Source organism: Podarcis pityusensis (assembly GCF_964106645.2).
Source record: "Podarcis pityusensis genome assembly, chromosome: 13".
In the NCBI taxonomy this organism is placed as follows: domain Eukaryota; kingdom Metazoa; phylum Chordata; class Lepidosauria; order Squamata; family Lacertidae; genus Podarcis; species Podarcis pityusensis.
The window spans coordinates 46466992-46489228 of NC_138038.1; the positions used below are offsets into that span (position 1 = coordinate 46466992).

General features: G+C 42.5%; 1 long non-coding RNA gene across 1 annotated transcript; it reads right to left on the minus strand.

Annotated features, from left to right (window-relative positions):
• Positions 1 to 10731: 10731 nt before the first annotated feature.
• On the minus strand, positions 10732 to 11364 carry LOC308460737. The gene is made up of 3 exons (XR_013978761.1): positions 11311 to 11364; positions 10911 to 11037; positions 10732 to 10816 (listed from the first exon to the last, which is right to left on the minus strand). It is a non-coding gene; the product is annotated as an uncharacterized lncRNA (long non-coding RNA).
• Between the last annotated feature and the right edge of the window lie 10873 nt (positions 11365 to 22237).

The window sequence follows — 22237 nt, forward strand, 5'->3', positions numbered from 1 at the left end:
AAGAATTCATTGTACTTACACAAATCTTATGCAATTTGCAGATCTGTGATCTGTTTTATGTATGAGCCAAGGCCAAATATACCTACGGTCTCCTGAGCCCATAACATCATGTTGGCATCCCAGTCTGCCCCTGCCAAAACAATGGCTGGGAGAGGGCAAAACTCAACCCACCACTGAACATATTCTGGATCCAAAAGTGTTCCACAGTGGGTTGCTTTCTGTCTCCCATCAGCTACTTTAAGGGGCTGTCATTTCTAATTCAGCTTAACAGAGACACAAGGCCTCATTTTGTTTGAACAGGCAGAGGCCAATTCTGTTGTAAAATTGCTTGTGTGCCCAAAGTTTAAGTGACCCTTTCTTCCCGAGTATTTGCAAAATTGCTTACAAAATTTGGGCAAAATTTGAACCACACAATCCCATGTTCTGTTTAATCCACCAGAGTATAACAATTGGTGAAGTGTATCACTTACCCATTTGGTCAGAGATCTTCCCTTCTGGGCATGGAGCACAATCATAGCAGCAAAATTTCTCACCTTCTTTCTTTTTCTTCTGATAACCAGGGGGGCAAGAATCTCCACATACAGAAACAGGTGTTACCTATGCAGAGCAATGAAGGGAGTTTAGGGGTGGATAAATTGTGGGGTGGAGTATTGATTTACTGTCACACAAAGGAAAAAACATAACAACAGGCATGCCTAAATACAGAACATGACACATAATGATGGGACATTGAGAGCGCACCTTCACACGTCCACTCTCAAGCTACAAAATTGTTGAGAGAAATTCTGGGGTGGACTGGTGTCTTACAAAATTTAGGGTGTGGGACTTTTGCTATCTCTGCAAAACAACAGCAGTGATCCTAAACTGTTCCTTTACTCAATCAAAGACATTTTGCTTCACAATTCTATAAGGTTTTTCGTCCAGTTGTCTTCTTGAAAAATGTCATGACTACAGCCACATCACTCTCTCCCACAATTCATCTGAACATTCTGTTTATCTCAGCCATCTATATAACGGAATCCTGAAAAGAGAGAGGTGTTATGTGTACAGCTTCTCAAGTCCAGTGGATATGAAAATAGCCAGTTCTGGACTGAGTTGCTCTCTCCTGGACAGAGCTGTTAATAGCTTGTGGGGTGTACTCCTGGATCATTTAGACTTCCAATCACATGCCCTAAACCACCTATCCTGACAATGGAGCTGTCGCCCAGAGTATCTAAGAATCCACACCTGCTTAAAGCTCCTGTGCCACACAATGATATTGTCATTAATGGTGAATTGTTTCCCTTCCCCAGCACTCGGATCCATCATTCCAACTTTCATTTTAATAAAGGAATTGTTTGGGAATAGGTCCATGTTCATGATATCAAATCTGGCTATCAATTCCCCATGGTCATCAAAAAACATTTTTTCTCCAGCTGAGTTGTTAAAAGAAATTCTTTGAAGAAAGGAGTGAAGCTGGGGGGAACAAAAAAATAAAGGAGAAGCATGATGAAATCTTTTTGTGAAGTTTTATGAACATGGATAAGACCTGGATAAGATAAAATCTTTATTGGTGTCAGCCACAAGCCATAGCAGATGACTCAAATACAATCAAATACAGATATCTAGATTATTCACTATAACACTTCCAAATACAGTGGTACCTCTGGCTACGTACTTAATTTGTTCCGGAGGTCCGTTCTTAACCTGAAACTGTTCTTAACCTAAAGCACCACTTTAGCTAATTGGGCCTCTCGCTGCCGCCGCACCACTGGAGCATGATTTCTGTTCCTGAAGCAAAGTTCTTAACCCAAGGTACTATTTCTGGGTTAGCAGAGTCTGTAACCCGAAGCGTCTGTAACCTGAAGCGTATGTAACCCAAGGTACCACTGTAGTTTTATTATTGTGTAGTGGTTGCACTTGGATCTGGGAGATGAAGGTTAAAATCACAACTTGGCTATGAAGCTTACTTAGTGACCTTGGGCCAGTCACAGCCTCTCAGCTTCACTTGCCTTATAGGGTCATTGTGGGACCGAACTGAGGAGAACTATGTATGCTACCTTGAGCTTCTTGGATAAAAAATGTGGAATATAAATGCAATTTTTAAAAATTCTTAAGGCTTTTATGAAATTGGAATGCTCCTTCCCCCAACACCTCCCAAAATTAGAAGACACGAGATTCTCTTTCTGCATAGCATTTAGTCAGGATAGGGAAGATCAACATTATTTCTCAGTAGCTTTAGTTGCTTCAGGAGGGTTGATCTCAGAAGGTGATGCTGAGAGACTGCTGTTCCACACAATTAATGTTATGAAAACATAATAATGGCCTATATCCCAGTATCACATTGGCCAACACAGTACCTTTGAGAAGTTCACAATCAAGTCCTGAATGCAAAGGCGTTCTCCCCATTAATGATTCCCAGTGCCTGGCATTCAGAGGCATACTGAAATGGACATGTGAGGAACCATAAAGTGTCATCTACCTGACAATTCTGGGAAAAGTCATCAGTATTGTGATTAAAAACCAATTTCAGCACCTATCATCTGATTACGAGCTGTTTGAAATTGGTGTTAGTTTAGGAAAGGATAAGATTGAATATGCTGAATCTTTTCTGAGTCAAGAACTGTCCAAAAACTATCACCCACAATATCTGAGAACCCAAGGCTGAAGAACATCATTATCAGGTAGCTTGGGCAGCAACTGACAATGATCATAATAAGTAAATCATTTTACATGGGTGTGAGTGATAGGTGCTCTTTCACTTTCTACTTTACCAGAATAAAACCATTTCATTTGGAAGACATTACCTGCCAAGGTTGAACACTGCGAAGGTCAAGCCTTTGAAATACCTTCACTGCACTGTACTTGACCCAAGAGGAGTACATGGCGTGCAAAGCATGTGCTATAGCATAGACAGCATTATAGACACTGTAACTGTGGCCAGTCATGCCCATTTCAAACACAGACCTGGGAAGGCTCTCCGGTTTCTCATCTCCAGTACATGTTGCATTCAGTATCTCTGACATCATGGAATTTGAAAAAGAACATTCAAACGCCTGCTCCCAGAAAACCTTGAAAAATCCATCTTCATCTGCAGAGTTGGGTTTTTTGTTCTGGATATATGTTTGGAACCCACTAGGTTCATTTGAGTGAATTGCGAAAGATATGGCTCCATGGAATATTTGAAAATTCCATGTCCTTATCATGGATGTTACAGAAAAATCTATCTGAGCTGTCATAATCCACACTTTCCCAACAGATGTGTCTTCATTATATTCACGAAAGAACAGAGCTACTATGGTGGTCAACCACATTATGGTCATAGTTTCACCATAAGTGACAAACGCTGTGGCTTTGCTCTCCATGAAAGGTGTGTTAATATTCCACCCCATATCAATCAATTCATCAAAAGAAAGGAAATTGCCTTGGTTTGGGATTCTTTGTATGAAAGCTGGACAGATTCTATTCTGGGAAAGCAGGGGCTCTAAAGCCTGCAAAAAATGGTCTCCACTGTCATCATCCACAGCAAAGAGCCCAATCCATGTCCATCCAAAATGCTGAAGCAAATGGATAATCCCCATATACTGCTGGGATTCACTGGGCACCATGCGGTAAAAGGAAGAGGCATGTTTTGTATGACCCTCTTCCAGGGCAAATGATCCATACGCAAGCTGAAAGACCAAAATAAAACTAAAGATTGCTTGTATAGAGCTTGGATATTAGGAATACCTGAGTGCATTCTTATGTGATTGTATACCGCATATGTGGAGGTAAAATTCTTATTTTAATTTCTACCTTTGCTTAAATACAACAGTGTTAACTTCAATGGCTCATTTGGATATTGCACTTGGAAGAAATGTGGTAACATAATGTAATCTATATTAGGGTTACCAGACGTCCCCGTTTCCCGGTGACAGTCCCCGGATTTGCGAATAAGTCCCCGGACAAATTCCATCCCCAGAATGTCCCCGGATTTCATCTAATGTCCCTAGGAAACACAGCGGCGGCAGTCTCAGCAGCCCGAAGCAGTTGGCTCTGGCTGGCTTCAGGTGCTGCTCAGAAGTCCCCATATGATGGTGGTGCAGGGGCTCTAAGATGCAGCTTCCAGGCTGCCTCCACCTTCCCTGAGCCCAGCAACTAAGCTGTGAAGGGAGGCTTCATGCTGCCTATCGGAGCAGCCTCCCAACTCCTACTTGCTTGCAACAGGAGCAGGGCGGGGATCTCTCAGCTGGGAAGGGAGGCTTCACGCTACCTATCAGAGCTTGCGTGCAAGCAGGAGGGGGCAAGGATCTCTCAGTTAGGCAACGAGAAGCCTCCCGCCCCAGCTGAGGGATCCCTGCCCCTTCCTGCTTGCACACAAGTAGGAATGGGATTGGGGCTGCTGCGATGGGAAGGGAGGCATCACACTGCCCGAGGCTCACCGCGGCTGCTGCTCTTGGCCCTCCTTCTCCACCTTCCATGCCTGAGCCACCGCGCACCGCTTCCCCACCACCACCGAAGAACCAACAACTCAAGGGCTGCCCAGGCTCATGGAGAAAGGAGATAGAAGCCTTGGAGGAAGGGGAAACGTGGCAGCTGAGGTCAAGGTGGCGGTCACCCCTCTGCCACCGCCATCACTGCAGCATCAACGTCCCGAACGTGTAGTATTGATTGATTGATTGATTGTGTTCCCAGATTCATTGAAAAAAAAATCTGGTAACCTTAATATATATACAGTACTCATGATAAAGGGGGGGGGAATGTGCTAGACTCCCCTTACTCTGTCCCCCCCCCCCTTTTTACTAGTTTTGATAAGCCATTCCCCATTTGGTGAAGTTCTTTAAATATTGTATAAAATATATATTTTTTTTTTTACAGCCAGCCTTTCCTCTGTGACTTTCATAGCCCCAGCATCACCCCCAGAATTAGAAAACATGAATTACATGTAAGATTAGACCACCAGTCCACCCCCATTACCTGTGGGATCTTGTAGAGGACTAAGATGTCTGCCATGTGGAAAGAGATATCAGAGCCAAGTGCACCAATAATGGCTACTAGGTTCTTCTGGGTGCCACATGTATAGTTGGGGACAAACCGGTGTGATTTGAAGAGCAAGTCTAGCATAGTACGATAGAACATCTTCTCCTGGTAGTAGCTGTCATAGATGTGGAACCCAAGTGTGACATTGGGCAAAATCTTGGGATTCTCATTGATTTCACTGATGGCAAATGCCAAAGCTAGGATGTGTTGGTAGAACTTTGTCACCATGCTGCAAGGAGTTATACGTCCTTTCAGAAACGAGTTCTGGACTGTGTAAAATGGAGTTTTCAGAACTCAGGAATGCTATGACTTCCAAGACTGCATAAACCCAATCTGAATTTGAAATGCTCCTATTTAAATATAGTATGATAGTCTTTTGGTGTTTTTGAATAGATGGAGCGAGTGGGGGGGAACAATCACAATGGCAGTGAAAAAGAACTATAGTCAATAATTTCAAAGCTGATCAGAGACAGAGAGGGAGGACCACAAACAGATAGGAAAATATGTGGTATATTTGTCCCTTCAACACAGTTTGTCTATTAAGTCTTTTACTAGTTTTCTGCCCCTGAAGCTAAGGTCTTATCCATGCAAATCCAGTGCTTTATTATAAAGTAGTGACGAATTCTTTTAAGGCTGGTTGATAATTGACAGCTTAAATTGGGAGGGATTTTAAATCATTTTTTTTATTAGGGAGGGGAAATTCTTCCAAAAGTTATGTGGGGTTACTACTGGCTCAAGGGATCGTTCTTGCTTTCTTTATTCCCCAATTACCCAAACCTCTAGCATGGAACACTTGCCTACCAATTGTGTTGCCCAGAAAAAGTTAAAGAAACCTGCTACGTTAGATACATCCCATATGTATTTTTTTTAAAAAAAGAAATACTATGTCTTATATTTTATAATCCCTGGGCTTCCCAACTCAAATGTTATCCAATGTGGAAATGGAAGAGTTTCTTACATTGGAAGATCAGTGCCCAGCTCCTGAGAAGGATATACCTGGAAGGAAAATTTGGGGGAAATGTAAAGGATCTGAGAGGCAATCCCACCAATGAGGTGGTTCCCAGGCTCATACCACTCATGGGGAACAGGGAGGGAGTCCATTGCAGGGCACGTCGCAGAATGTATTTTGCACCCCGTCAGAGGCAGCAGCAACAATAACAACAACAACAGGCACTTCACCATCTCTGCATAAATGTCTTTCCCTTGAGCAGAATCTCCTGTGTCCACCTAAAGCCTCGCCACTGGCACCTATCTCAGTTTTAAAAGAAACTGACAATTGATAGCAAAGGACTCTGTCACGATACACTGCAAAGAGAAGCATGGAGGACAGGAAGCATACATGGATTTGAAGCCAGGAGTCTTGTATCATGGAAAGTGGAGGAACTTTCACAATTCAATGTGACAAAGCCCTGTCCCTCATTCCGGCTCTAAATGCCACAAAAGGAAGGTTTTATAAACACTTTATGAATTGGTTACTGATGCTATTTCTGGTGCCTTCTGGAAAGCAGTCCACTAAACTGATTATTATGGTATGGGTAATTATAGGGAGATATAATCACCTGCTCTGAGTTCTAGCCTTGAATCAGACTATTAGTAGCAGGTGTGTCTAACTTCTACCTAATAGCTCAGTAATGTCTGCATAGACCTGAAGAGGTTCTCCTGAGTTTAAGACAGGGGACATTTTCAGGTCTAGCTGGAGATGCCAGGAATTCAACTTAGGACTGTCTGTGTGCAAAGCAGATGTTATACCACTGAGCTACAGCTCTTTCTGAATTACCACAATGGTGGTAATGCTTCGAGAGAAGCATTGACTGGCTTCACGGCTTTTCCCACATCATGATCTTTTGCATAGCACACCCATACATTGTGATTCATGATATACTGGCAAGTCAAGTTTTATGAAACAGTTGTGACAAGGTGGGCTTCAAACCAGTTTTGGATGATGTATTGATATATCACCCATCTTTATATGGGATTAGGCTTTCTCACATATTTATTCCCTAATCCCATAATTCATTATTTCCTTTTCTAATAATAATAATACCCCACCCTTCTTGGTTTAAAAACCGAGCTCAGGGCAGCTAACAGCAAATATAAAACATTGATTAAAATGCGACTTAAAAACAGCATAAAATACAACATAAAATGCAGTATCAATAAAATTCAAAAATTCAGGGGTCATTGGGGGGTGGGGAGGGAAAAAACAACAACCAGTCAATAGACATCAAATGATCACCAGGGCTAACTGGTCAAGTTGGTCCTATTAGGGCCAGCAAGGAGACCAGGGGGTCCCAGAAAAGGTTTCTTCATAGAAGAGGAAAGGGGAAAGGGAATAGAGGATCAGGCTAATTCAAATTGAAGGCCAGGAGGAATAGCTCTGTCTTACAGGCCCTGCAGAAGGCGATCAAATCCTGCAGGGCCCTAGTCTCGTGGGACAGAGTGTTCCACCAGGTCGGAGCCGTCACTGAAAAAGCCCTGGCCCTGGTGGAGGATAGTATGGCTTCCTTGGGGCCCCGGACCTTTAAGCTATTATTATTCATGGAACTTAGGGTCCTCTGTGGGATATACCAGGAGAGGCGGTCCCATAAGTACGAGGGTCCTAGGCCACATAGGGCTTTAAAGGTCAAAACCAGCACCTTAAACCTGACCCTATACTCCACCAGGAGTACACCCTATACTTCATTTTTCATTTTTCTTCCCTCTCATCCACCAACACCAGCAAAAAAGAAAAAGGGGGAATGTTTTTGATTATTTTCGGGTGATGGTTAAGTTGTTGGTTTCCCCCAAATAGCTTCCCTCTATATTAAAAAGGAAGATTGTTGTTGTTGTTGTTGTTGTTGTTGTTGTTGTTGTTGTTTAAAGGAGATTATCACTTTGATAGACTGATAAAAAGGGAGAGAATGGTGGAATGGCGGAGGGGGGCGTTTGTGTCACAATAGGGGGAAATGGGGGGGGGGATTTAAGGAGCTGCCTTATGCTGAAATGGGTGTTTGGTTAGTTGTTAGGTGAGAATGATGTGGAGGGCATTTTTCAGTAAGCAGTGCACGCAAATGTGAGTCTGCTCACAAGAAAGCCCTACTAAATTCAATATGGCTTTCCCCTGAGGAAAGGAGAAATTAATTTAGTAGAGTGGGGTTTAATCATGCAGAGAATTGCTCTTGACCCTCTGTTGCCAGGACATTAACCTGTTTGCCTCTACAGAGCTCCATCCTTATTTTAGACATTATGGTATATTGGTATTTCACACTGTTTAACTGGTGATATATTATCATGTTGAAAACCAGATATTGCCCAGTCTAAATTCCTGATATCCCTGCCCTTATACCTTGAGGTCTCCAGGGAAGTCACTAATAGCAGTCCCTCAAGCTTGGACGTGGGTGGCGCTGTGGGTTAAACCACAGAGCCCAGGGCTTGCTGATCAGAAGGTCTGCGGTTCGAATCCCTGCGACGGGGTGAGCTCCCATTGCTCGGTCCCTGCTCCTGCCAACCTAGCAGTTTGAAAGCACGAAGTGCAAGTAGATAAATAGGTACCGCTCCAGCAGGAAGGTAAATGGCATTTCCGTGCGCTGCTCTGGTTCGCCAGAAGCAGCTTAGTCATGCTGGCCACATGACCGGAAGCTGTATGCCAGCTCCCTTGCCCAGTAAAGCGAGATTAGCGCTGCAACCCCAGAGTTGTCCGCGACTGGACCTAACGGTCAGGGGTCCCTTTACCTTTACCTTTAAGCCTTGGATGCAAGATCGCATCCACCAGGATTTATCAATGTATCAGCTTATATTTTGTTTCTTAGGTATAGAACTTCATCTCTCATCAAAGTTTGCATCAATTCTGCAGACCCGGCACCAACAGAAGTTAGTTCAGCGGCAGACATCTGCCCAATATCTTCCTTTGTAGCAACAAATGGATTTTGAAGAAAGCTTTCTTGCCTCTTATATCTTATTTGACTATAATCAGTAACCACATCAATACCCCCTTGGCCCCTGGTACCACCTTTACAGAGCAGAAGTATATAGTCTAATAATGTGTGTTTAGACAACTCCTAAGCACTTTGGAGTGACTTTATTCCATTAACTTTGCTTACCAACTTCCTTTTTACTATTCTCTTTTATTGGGGAGTTTTCTCTTTGGGAGTAGCATGTGACCATACTGGACTTTCTTGGCAATTGGCCATTTATACTTCTTTTTAGTTGAATAACGCTATGGTCACTGCTTCAAACCAGCTAAAGGGAACTACAACTCTCAACAGGTTCCAATTATCACAAAATATGAAGTCCAGAGTCACTGTCCATGTGGTCCGTTCTGTGACCAACTGATTTAGGGTAACTTCATTTAGGGTATCAAGAAATTTAAAATGGTTCTGACTGAAACAGTCACTTAGCCAGACTGTGTAAGGATAGATGAAGTCACCGATCACAACAAGATTTTCACTTTTGAATGCTTCTTTGATTTCTACATCTCAAGATTTTCCTGAGCATTGTTATAAGGTGCACAATAGCACATCCCCCAAACTAAATTACATTAGAGGTCCTGAATCACCACACATAATGTTTCCCTTTTTTGGATTTCTAGCTTGCTGGACTCAATGTTCACTTTGACATACAGAGTGGCATCCTTTACTGTCCTTCCTATAGAAGGCATATATAACTAAATATCTATAACTAATGTTATATGAATGTATCTCTCACCCAAATATCTGGACTTCCCATAGACATCTGGTTGGCCACTTTGTGAGTAGGATGATGACTAGAATGTTGGTAATAAGAGGTTGATTTATCCAACATTGTGTAGACCAGTTTGAGATTTCCTACATTTTTATGAAATAAATTAATGAAATAATGGGGGGGGGGGGGACAGGAATGATCTGTACCTAAAATGCTTGCCTAACACATGCGTCAGTGTAACCAAAGGGACAAATCCTTTAATGTTTTCTTTTTATTAGCTGCTCCCTGCTATTCAGCTCTGGCCTCAGCACAATGATGTAGCATTTGGGGCAAAAGATGCAGCCCAGTAGCCCAGCACTGGAGGCCAAGATAGAGAAGACTTCCACAGCCACCATGTCTTTTCCTCTTGTGCTCAAGTAAGTAGGAACAAAAGAGGCCCAAACACTACAAAATGCTAACATGCTGAATGTAATGAACTTGGCTTCATTGAAGCTGTCCGGTAACTTGCGGGCTAAGAATGCTACAACAAAGCTGGTGATGGCCAAGAGGCCCATGTAGCCCAAGACACAGTAGAACATGGTGACTGACCCTTCATTACATTGCACAATAATTTCTCCACTTACTGAATGAAAGTCCAAATCGGGGAAGGGAGCTGAGGTTGCCAGCCACATAGTACAAATGCTTGCTTGAACAAGGGAGCAAGTTAAAACAATGAAGATGGCTAGTCTTTTCCCCACCCACCTCCTCACGCTGGACCCTGGTCTGGTGGCCATGAAAGCTGTAACCACAGTGATGGTTTTGGCCAGGATGCAAGAAACAGCCAATGAGAAAATTATGACAAAAATGGGTTGTCGGAGAAAGCAGGTCACTATACAAGGTTGGCCAAGGAATAACAAAGAAGAGAGGAAGCGGAACAAGAGGCAGAGGAGGAGAGTGTAGGTGAGGTCCCGATTGTTTGCTTTGACTATGGGCGTGTCTTTGTGCTTAATAAAAATTCCTAGCACCACAGCTGTGATGAAGGACAAAAAAACAGCAACTGAAGCTAAACTGATTCCCAGAGGTTCTTTATAAGAAAGAAAGTTTCTAATTTTGGGGATGCAAGCATCTCTGTTTCTGTTTGAATATTGGTCTGCTGGACACTGGAAACAGTCTTCTGTATCTGAAATACAAATAGAAGAGACGTTTTAGGGGCAATTCATTCGCCACATCATTTGGAGTTAAGAATGTATGTTGACAAAATTTTAGGAACCTACCTTTCTGGTCTGAAATCTTCCCTTCTGGACATGGAGCACAATCATAGCAGCAGAACTTTTTCTCTTCCTTCTTCTTCTTATGATGACCAGTGTGGCAGTGTTCATTACACACAGAAAGTGGAAGCACCTACGCACAAACATAAGATGGCTGTGGGACTTGGGGTGAGAGATTGTAGTTAACTTTCATATGAATCATCCTAAAGCCACATGATTAGCTATGCTTGTGTTCATAGTTTTATCATCTATGGAGATAAAATATGAATATGAAAGTAGTTCAATAGTCTTTCGTTCTTCAGCCTAGTAGTATTTGTGGGGTTATTTACAAGGCTACATTAGGCAGAACTAGTACTTTCGGACATCCTCATTGCCTATTTGCCCAAGAAATCCCCATCATCTCTACCTGATTAAATGTTTTATGCCAGACAATTAGATCTTCATTAATGATGAAGTCTTCTTCTTCACTGGGCTCCACTTTCCCAACTTTCACTCTCTGGAAAGAGTTGTTGTGGAATGTGACCAGGTTCATAATGTCATATCCACCAATCAATTCCCCTTTATCATTAAAGGACACCATCACTCCAGCAGAGTTGTTAAATGCAACATTTTGCAGAAATAAGTCAACCTAGTTTTGAGAGAGAGAAAAGTTTTCAGACTGAACTTAAATATATGGTCCAATGACAGAATGAGATGTAAGCCCCATGAAGCTGTTTGAATGTATAAGATTCATTACAATTGTCACCTGTTTCAGCTGTTTCTCACATATGATAATTTTAATTGTGAATTGAAATGAATTTTTTTATGTAAAGACATTAACTTCCATGGATGCAGTGACTGAAGGTCATCAACATTACTCAAGAATATTGTTCTTCATATGGATCTAGATGTGTTAATGACATGCAAAGCATAAGCTGAAGGATAAACAGCATTGCTGTACTTTGTATGCATAAGGTCACTATCCATTGCAATAAGATTATTTTGTTGTGAAGACATTACCTGCCAAGGCTGCAGAGACTGAAGTTCAATACTGCTACCATCCACCCTTGGTCTGTGCTTGGATTGGGATGAGTAGAAGGTATGCAGAGCATGAGCCAAAGCATAGGCAGCATTATAGACACTGTAGCTGTGGCCTGTCATGTGCATTTCAAAAAGACCAGCAGGGAGACTTTCTAGCCTCTCCTCTCCAGTACATGTGTCATCATCCATCATCGGCATCTCTGGATCTGGAAATAAACAGTCAAATGCTTGCTCCCAGAAGCCCTTGAGAAAACCATCTGCTTGGGTCCTGGAAGGCTTGATGCTCAGGAGAAATTCTGAAAAATCCAGAAGCTCTCTTGACTGAATTGTGAAGGAAAGTGAACCTTGGAAAAGCTGGAAATCCCAGTTTCTCTGAGGGCCAGTAGATGTGAAATCTATCTGGGATGTCATAACCCATACCTTTCCAAATGAAGCTTTTTCCTTATGTCCATGATCATGAAAAAGATTAACAACTCTCAGGAAGGCAATTGTCAAAGATTCTCCATAGCAGATAAGTGTTCTGGCCTTGTTATCTGTGAGAGATACATAAATTCTTTCCATTTTATTCAGTATTTCATCTACATTTTCCATGGAAACCTGCTCTGGGATTCTTTTTGTGAAGGCTGAACAGATTCCATGCTTGGAAAACAGTGGCTCCAGGGTCTTCAATAAATGTTCTCCCGTGTTATCATCCACAACAAACAGCCCAACCCATGTCCATCCGAAATACTGAAGTAAACGGATAATGCCAATATATTGATGGCTTTCATTTGGGACCATGCTGTAAAAGGAAAAGCTCTGCAATGCTTGAATCTCTTCTGCGGCAAATGAACCATAGGTAAGCTAAAAGAAAACAGCTTTATTGCAGCAAAAGTTAAGAAGATTATCTCTGTGCCCATTTTGCTAGGTGTATGTATTTCATAACAAAATATTTATTTAAGAACTTTGCGGGTTTCAAAAGAATGACAGCTAATCAAATTTTTGGGAAAATTAAGCATTTTCCAGTATATTTTTTCTGCTTTACCTAAGCCTGGCAGCAGTAATAAAGATGTTCTATGTTGAGCTGTCAGTTCATGTGAGCAAACTGAACAGGTTTAGGATCCAGCCTAAGCTCCTGCCCAGTCCCACCCTGCCCCTGGAAGGACTTTTGAGTGCAGGACTTACACCAGTAGTGGCTAAACTGTAGCTGAGATGAGATGAGCAAATTATAGTAGCATATCTTCAGCTGATTCAGGATTGGGGCCTGAACACTCTCTGAGCCTGTCTGAGCCTGGAGTTCCTCTGCATCATAAATCGCTCATCCCAGAAGATCTTGCCACAGGATTGCTCACCCAACTCTGCCTTAAAAAGGGGGGGAATCTTTTAATTTGCATTCTCCCACATTTTCCAAAACACAGACCCTACCTGTGGAACCTTGTAGAGGGTTAAGATGTCTGCCATATTGATAGAGATGTCAAATGTAAGTCCCCCAATGACGGCTATGAGGTTTTTCTGGATCTCACATATGTAGTTGGGGACAAATCTGTGTGATTTGAAGAGCAGGTCCAACGTGGCACGATAGGTCATCCTTGCATCGTAGTAACTGTCATAGATGTGGAACCCAAGTGTAGCATTGGGCAAGATCTTTTGATCATCATTGATCTCCTTTATGGCAAACACCAAGGCCAGGATGTGCTGATAGAACTTGGTCACTATACTGCCAGTGGAGTCGACACATTAATACTTTAATTCACACTTAAGCATTTGATAGCATCTTTCCTCAATCCCATTCATTTTTGTTAGAGTAGTCTTTTATTTCTTGCTGTTTTCATTTTTGAAATGCTGCATCATAGTGTAAATTTCTCCTGATCCAATTAGCATTATTATTTGCAAGCAAATTCCTCTAATGCAATTCTATCATTAATATATTTTGTCTTCTCATTTTTTTTATTTTTATGTTGTGAACACCCCTGTAATCTTTGAATGAAGGGTAGTATACAGATTTAATTAACAGCAACAGCAATAGGTATGTGGCAGTGATGTTGCTTCTGGATGGGTATTGCTAGCCACTCCTGCTTCACACAAACATGCAGCCTTGTAAAAGACAATTGATCTTTCGGGGGGGGGGGAGTGAGGAATATAAGTACTTACTGTGGAACCTCGAGTAGCTCCTGAGAAGGATCTTCCTTAAATTCAATTACTGAGGAATGGTAAAATATATGAGAAGCAATCCCACCAATCAGGAGGTCACCTGGCTGGTACCATTCATGTGGAACTGGGATCGGATCACCTGCAGGGCACTGCATTGTATTGATTTTGCACACAATGGGTAGCAGCAGCAGTAGCAAAAGCCTCTGCATAGTTGCAATAAATCTCCTCCTGGGGGCAGATTCCTTGGTGTTCATACACATCAACTGCCTGACTTTGACTACTTTAAATGTTGCCTCACTCTCACAATTCATAAGGTGAAACATATCACCTTTGCTTTTAGCATAAGAATAGTTTAAATACTAATTTAAATAGTTAATCCTTCTCTCTCTTTTTATGCTGGGTGTTCAATATGAAAAAGTGGCGCTATGTGTAATCATTATCACAGACTACCTTCTGTCCCCCACTCCCAACTGTCAGTGAGCACTTTGTTTCCTTAATACTTTTCCAAGCTGTTTTTTTGCCTGTTTTCTAGTGTCTTTATGAAAGCCTTTTGATATTTGGCTGACTGAACCAATTATTTTGAATTGGCTAATTGCAGAGGGAGATAATTACTCCTTCAGACTTTAGATCCTGAAGTAACTGCAAATGAGGTGCCTTGTTTTTGTAGATGAGAAAACTTCAGATTTCCCTGAAGATCAAAGCCCTGCAAGAAAATCAGGACCTGACACAGAGCCATAATCTTACCTAGGGAAGTCAATAAGTGCTAAATCGTAAAACGAAATCCACTGTCCAACTCCAATTTTGCAATAAAATTGTAACCTTGAACGTATTGACATGGGATCAACAAGAGGAGCAGTGACACTTGATGTAAACTAAAACTGTTCCTCTAGTCTGGTGTGACCTGTTTTGTTGAGCCAGGTCAAAACCATCAGAACAAACCATATCCTCACCCACAGTAGCCAACTGTTCTCCACCTTAACCCCTATGCATTTGCCTAACCACCTTTTAAGGGCATTCAAGTTGCTGAGCATCACTAACAGGAGCAAATTCCACAGTTCAACTTTGTGCTGTGTGAAGAAGTCTTTTACTTCATAAACAAACAAAATGTACTCGCCTTCAGGTTTACAATCTAAAATGACATAGCACAAAAGGAAAATGGATTGGGAGAAAGAGTTTTATTGCTTTCTTGGCTCTAAGAAGGAAGTGGGAGGGCTCTAGTACCCTGCCAGAGCCCATGCTCCCTCTTCCCAAAGCTAGGTATCTCCTTACCCACCTTTGGGAAAGCAGCATGAGGGTGGGGGGAGGGCATGCCAAATGTTGGTCTTGCACAGGGTGCCATAGTACCCAAGTCCACAACTGTGAAAGTTCCACATTGTAGCAGAAGCACCCATTTTTTAAAGCACAGGGCTGGCAATTGTCCTCCACCTACTTCACACAAGGTGGCAGCATTGGCATATACAGAATACAAACACCACTGGCAGATGAGCATGAAGGGTTGCAGTTTCAACCATAAAGCAGTGTCCCCTCTGCAACTGTCTGAAAACTAACACTATGTAGGTCCCTCGAGAGTCTGATTCCCCAAGGAACTTCGCTACAATTCTTAACCAAAAGCCAAGGCAGTCTGATCCCATGCTCAATTAATAGAATGGCTTTAGATGCATACGCTTTTTTAGGTCAGCTTTCTTGAACCATTACACATGCTTTTTAGGTCTCATTGATAGTTTATTGTGGGTGGGGAAAACAGAACCAGGACAGGGACATAGCCACATGGTGGATCATCTGCTTTGCATGTAGACAGTACAAAGTTCAATTTCCAGCATCTCCAAGTAGGGCTGGAAGAGACCCCCTGCCTGAAACCATGGCTCTTTGCTGTAGGCACTCATTCCGTTCTCTAACCCAATCTCTCCAGGGTTGGAGTCAGTATGCTTCTGAATACCAGTTCCTGGAAGCTAGAGGGGAGAAAAGTGCTCTTGTACTTGGGTCTTCCTTGTACATTTCTTGCAGACATCTGAGTGGCCACTGCACTCAACTAGATGAGCCATTGGCCTTCCATCAGGCTCTTCCTGTGTTCTTCTCTGCCACCTGAAACCTGTTGCTCAGTAGGGCTTATATTGCTCCCTACCCACTTTGCAAGAGAAAGGCTTCTCTCTTCTGTGAGCAGGCAGAAATGAGTCAACCATACAACAGACAGTCAAGGTGGGTAATCACATAACCTTTAAGAAACAAACAAACCACCAACGAGTGAACAGTTTCTTTCATTGCTGAGCTGCTCTGTGTGAATGTTTAAAGTTTCTTTTTCAATCTACAACAGCAGATGGAGCAGAGCCAGTGACAAGAAAGGCCCAACTGCTCATTTTGTCCCCATCTTCCTCCCTGCTGGGCAACACTGAGACTAAGGGGGAGGAAGCTGACAGGCAGGACCACCCCCTGGACTGGTTGTAAGCAAGAAGGCAGGCAGGTGGAGGCTAGCTGAGGGCAGACTGAGGCTGATGGGGCAGTCCTAATGGGCCAGCCTCCTCTGTGAGCTGGGCTTTCCCAACATATCAGGCAAAGAGCAGAATGGCGCTCCCACAGCCAGCATATAGAAGCCAGCTGCTCTGCATTCGTCTTTGAAATCCCTCAAGAGTTTTGATTTTACAAGCAGCTTTTTTACACAGCTGAACTGCTGTATTTTATTTTTACTTGATTTTAAATCAGTCTCCTTGACTTATAATTTGAAACATGATTTTTGCCCTATTACTGTGCATGTGTGTATGTTCTAGTGGTTAGCACATCCTACTAGGACCTGGTGACCTTCTGCCAGTCATTGTCACCCAGCATAACTTCCCTCATAAAATTGCTGTGAGGATAAAATGGGGAGGATGAGAACCATATATGTCACCTTGAGGCCATGGAAGAAGACGTAAATGAAATAATAATAATAATAGTAACAACAACAACAACAACAACAACAACAACAACAACAACCTACTCCTAGGGATGGGGCTGAAATTAAATTTCATTGGGATTTAAAGAACACACCTAATTCAAACTTTCTGAAACAATACATGAACCAAGGTAACCATCTTTCAAAATTCATACTTTCTGAATTTTGCAATGCAGTTCTACAGCCAGGCAATGTGTACAAAACAACAGCAACAACCAAATCATATAGTGCTGTAAACTATGCAGATATATGCATATATTTGTGAAAATACCCTGAAGAAAAATTGCATATAATAATGTGCATATTAGGAGAAATCTTCTGATGAAACTTTGTGGAAATATATATGAGGTGAGAAATATGTATAACTGAAATTAAGTTTGGAAAACGGGGGCAAACTGAGAGGAACTGGGAGGCACTGAATTCAGTAGATTTACTCATCCCTACCAAGTCCCTAAGTCATGTTTGCAGAAAGACAGAGGTTGCAAACTGGCTGCATTTCTCTCTTATCCTCACTGTGGTATGCAAATAAAGAGGTAGCTTCCTCTTTAAATCAGTCAACATTGTCTCCCTACCCACGACCACAATCCCATGTCTCTGTGATCACTTCCAAATTCATATCTCTCCAAATGGCAGTAGGAAAAATGTTCTTTTGGCTCCAATTTGTCTTCTTTGCAGCAATGCTCAGAGGTATTTCCCTGCCCTTTCAGATTCCCTTGGCAAGAAGATGCTGAAGTATGCAGTGGTTTGTTTTATAATATATATTTCTTTACAGATGTCCACTCAGCGATTCAGCTTGAGCCATCTGAAGGGGGCATTAGAAGGCCCGGAGAGTCCCTCCGCCTCTTCTGTAAAGGTTCAGGGTTCACGTTCAGTAACTATGAGATGCATTGGATGCGACAGGTTCCTGGAAGGGGACTGGAATGGATTGCAAGGATATACGAGAGTGGGAGCACACAGTTTTATGCTGATTCAGTAAAAGGACGCTTCACCATCTCTAGAGACAATCCATCAAGTATGGTGTACCTGCAGATGAACAATCTGAAACCTGAAGACACTGCTCTATATTACTGTGTGAGAAGAGACACATTGAGAGGAAGTGAGCCTGAAGCTAGTCAAAAACCCTCCTTAGCAGATGGTAGCTCTCAAAACTGATCCAAATACGTGAGTCTAGGTGAATGAGGCAGAACAGGGTACTCCCCTTGGTGACTTGGGAATTTACTACAAGTCCTAGAGTTCGCAGCAGGAGCTGATCAAACATATGTCATTTGCACCAGACGGAGACTTCCCCAGCCTTACCTGAAGATGGTTAGGAATGAACCTGAGACTTTTTGCTTAGAAAGTATGTGTTCCACCACTGAGCCATGCCTCTTTCCTAGTCTGTAGTTCTGGTTAGATGAATTCAGTAAGTTATGCCAAATAAGTTTTCCAATATTAACCCAATATTACTCCAATTATACAACTGGGTGGGCATGAGCACAATTTCACCAGGTAAAACAGTGTCTTTGGTTTCTTGATTAATTAAGTCGATGGTAAAATCAGAGCGTGTATCCTTTGAGATGGTTTTACTAGTGGAGACTAACGGCAGAGGGCTCCCTATTTGTCCTGGCCCGGGAGTGGGGCCCCTAAGGAGTTTCCCGAACTCCTGCACTGATTTGCCCAATGATAGCCTTTACCGCGCTTCAGGCATTTCTTGGAAGGCTTAGCCTTATTGGCATCACCATTCCTGTTTGCACCCCTGCCAGGGGCTCTGCATTGTTTAGCAAAATGACCTGGGCGATTGCAGTTGAAGCGGTTCCCAGTGGGCTTGTTGCCAGCCTGGATGGCACCGGCAAGCAAGGACATTGCATGACTCTGGCTTCCAACATCTGCACAGGCTTGAATCATATCGGCCAGGTCATATTTAGGGCGATGTATGATCGACTGCAAAGCCTTTTTGCAGTCAGTACTTGCATTTTCAAAAGCCATTTTTTTCATCAATTCATTTTGAGCTGTAGTGTCATCAATCTGCCTAGTGACTGATTCTTTCAATCTATCTATAAATTGATGGTAGGGCTCTGAATGTTGTTGCTTAATATTAACAAAGGAGCTCAGTGGTTGCCCTGAGACAGGGACTTTGGGAAAGGCGCATTGCACACAGGTCGCGGTGCGACTAAAATGTAAAGGTGTCAGCGTCGCCTGGGCTGGTACATTATCATACGGACCAGCACCAAAGAGTTGGTTGGCTGAATGCTGTGGATCAGCCAGGGCTACAGCGCAATGCTTAAATTCACTTTCAAATACCACATACTGAGCCGGGGATAAAAGCACGCGCATCAGATCTTTCCAATCTTGAGGTAGCATTGTATAACCAGTTGCTATTCCCTCCAGCATTCCTGTCACATAAGTGGATTTTAGGCCAGAATCAGTAATGGCTTTCCTTAATTCTCTCAGAATAGAATAAGGAAGCGTCTCATACATAATTTGTTGTTGCGCGGTGCCAGGGTTAATATAAGAAATAGGGAAGGCAGACGGCAGTTCCCCGGCCCACCCCGCCTCCTCCTCCAAGGAAAGAATTTCTTCCTGTCTAGCTTGAAAAAGTGCAGCACACACAGCTCCTGTAGGAGCAGGCGAAGGAGGGAGGGAAGGGGGGATGGGGGGGGATGTGGGCTGAGGCGAAGGGGGGGTTAGAGAAAGTTGCGATGGAGGCAAAAGCTTTGGGTAAGGAGGTAGATTGTCTGTTGCGGCTAAAAGGGCAGGTGGTGGGGAATTGTCTGGTGGGGGTGCCGACGCAGACGCCTGGGGACCTAATCTAGAGACGGCATCCGCACACTTCTGCCAAGTGAGCCGACAATGAATCGGAGCCCTCGGTTCTGCGAAGAGGGTTTTTCTGATTTTTTGCCAAGTCTCCATCCCCAAAGACCCTATTTCTGGGTACCAGGGGCACTCACAAGCAATATGACATAACAATCGTTCAATTTCTTTCAAGGAAATATGCGCACCTGCTACTCTATGTCTGACTAAATGAAACAGTTCTTTAGCATGCTCTTTTTGGGACTTTGTAAGCTCCCCCCCCCCCATACTCATGGAGTAGCGTGCTGAGACTTTTCCAGTCGAGTGAAGTATGAGGCTGCGTAAAGGGATCTGGCACGTCGAGGGTCACCAGATGTTGGGTTGAAAATGAAGGACAGACGAGCAGGTAGGTGTCATACAGGAGGCGTCCCCGAGCAAGCCTCGGAGAGTCCCTTTTATTGAATATTACTGTGTTTGCCACGTGTGTGCTTGTTGCTGATTGGTTAACATAAGTACAAAGCAAGGGTTGCATATAAGACATTAATTATTGCATATAAGACATTAATCATAGACAGGTTAAAGGTTGGGAAAAGGAACGCGGAGTTTACACAGGCATGGTTTCGGACTGCCCGTACCAGAGTGGTACGAAAAAGGAATGTACAAGGAGGGGTAAGTACAGATTGATATGGTGTGAACTCAAGGTGAACAGAACGTACCAGGGTGATGAGGGAATGTCTTAGCATCAGCACGGTTTGTGCAGCGTGAGCAAAAGTAAAGCTTAGAAGCAAGACTTCCCATCATGCCACAGTTATGTGCAGAAGCAATGCTTCCCATCATGCCATGGTCATGTGCAAAAGCAATGCTTTCCTTCACTTTGGTAATATGTCTACTTAATTCACTTAAATTGCTAGCGTCTTAGTCAACCATATCATATCTCTTACAATGGTACCTTGGGTTACAAACACTTCAGGTTACAGACTCCGCTAACCCAGACACAGTACCTCGGGTTAAGAACTTTGCCTGAGGATAAGAACAGAAATCGTGGCCCAGCGGCCCAGCGGCAGTGGGAGGTCCCATTAGCTAAAGTAGTACCTCAGGTTAAGAACGGTTTCAGGTTAAGAACGGAACTCCAGAACAAATTAAGTTCATAACCAGAGGTACCACTGTATTGAGAAAGAGCTGGGTCTCTCACTGAAATATGTAAATTGCTTTGCATTTCCATTTTTATATCTCTGGATGTCAGCAATTTTCATATTATCCATTATTTCAAAGAAAAAATTAGGTGGTTTACCCTGGAAATTTTTAATATTTTTCTCTGAAGGTCTGTCTCTATTCCAGTTTTCCATAAAGCATCAATTTTCATATGAAAAGTCCATCAACCTATCCATAAGTCCTTCATAAAATATAGATTTCTCTTCATTTGGTGCAGATATGTCTACAGCCAGAGTTTTATCACCTTGGATATTAACTCCCACCCCAACATTCACCATTTTAATCAATCAATCCATTTTATTGTACATAGGCGAAAGACCTTTACAACAGACAACAGAGAATAAAAGGAAACTTTCATCTAAAACCATACAATGTAATCTGTAGCAGTTTACAACATAAAAAGAAATTTACAACATTAAAACTTAAGATTGGAGTGCATTCACATAGCTACATATCTACCTCAATTGGTGCAGAGGTGGGAATGCATATATAGAAAAACTCCACACACACCCCATCAGTCCTGCAGAGATAAATTCCTCACGTGGCATCCCATAAAAATTCTAATCTTAAAAAATACTCTGTTGTTGTATATTGACTAAAGAACATCAATTCACTTACAGTTAAAGCACAAATATATGCTTATTTCAGTACAGTATCCAGAAATAGCATACATACAGACATTATTAAATGTAATAATTAGCCATAGATGAGGTATAAATAAGACTTTTTGATTTATATGAAAAGCTAATTGTTCAGTCAGGCATTATATTTTTGATCATGCAAATCTGGAGTCAAGTTCCCCTATCTTATTTTCTTAGGGACCAGAGAAGACTTCTGCTCACAAATGGAAGACATGATCCAACATGTTGCCTACCAGAAGGGTCAATTAGTATCAAAACACTGAGAGAGTAATCCCCCCCCCCACACACACACAGTTATCCACAGCACTATCATTTGCTCATGTGGTCAAAGCTCCAGAGACTTTCAAAAGGTTAGTAAAAAACAGTCAGTAAGCAAGTCTGAAAGTGATGATAAATGAACGCCTGTGCTATGGGAAGTTGGGATTAAACACAAGAGGCCAGCAAGGACATCTCCGACAATTTTCTCCCATTGTCTTGTCAAAGCTGGTTAGAAGGAAATAGGTGCAGGACAGCTTACGTTATATTTAGAGAGAAACTTTGAGGAAAGCATGTTAGGAAAAACAATGTTTCTTCTTCTTCTGCCTTCTACTGTGTCCAAAGTAGGTCTCATGAAATGTCACACAGGTGATCCTCTA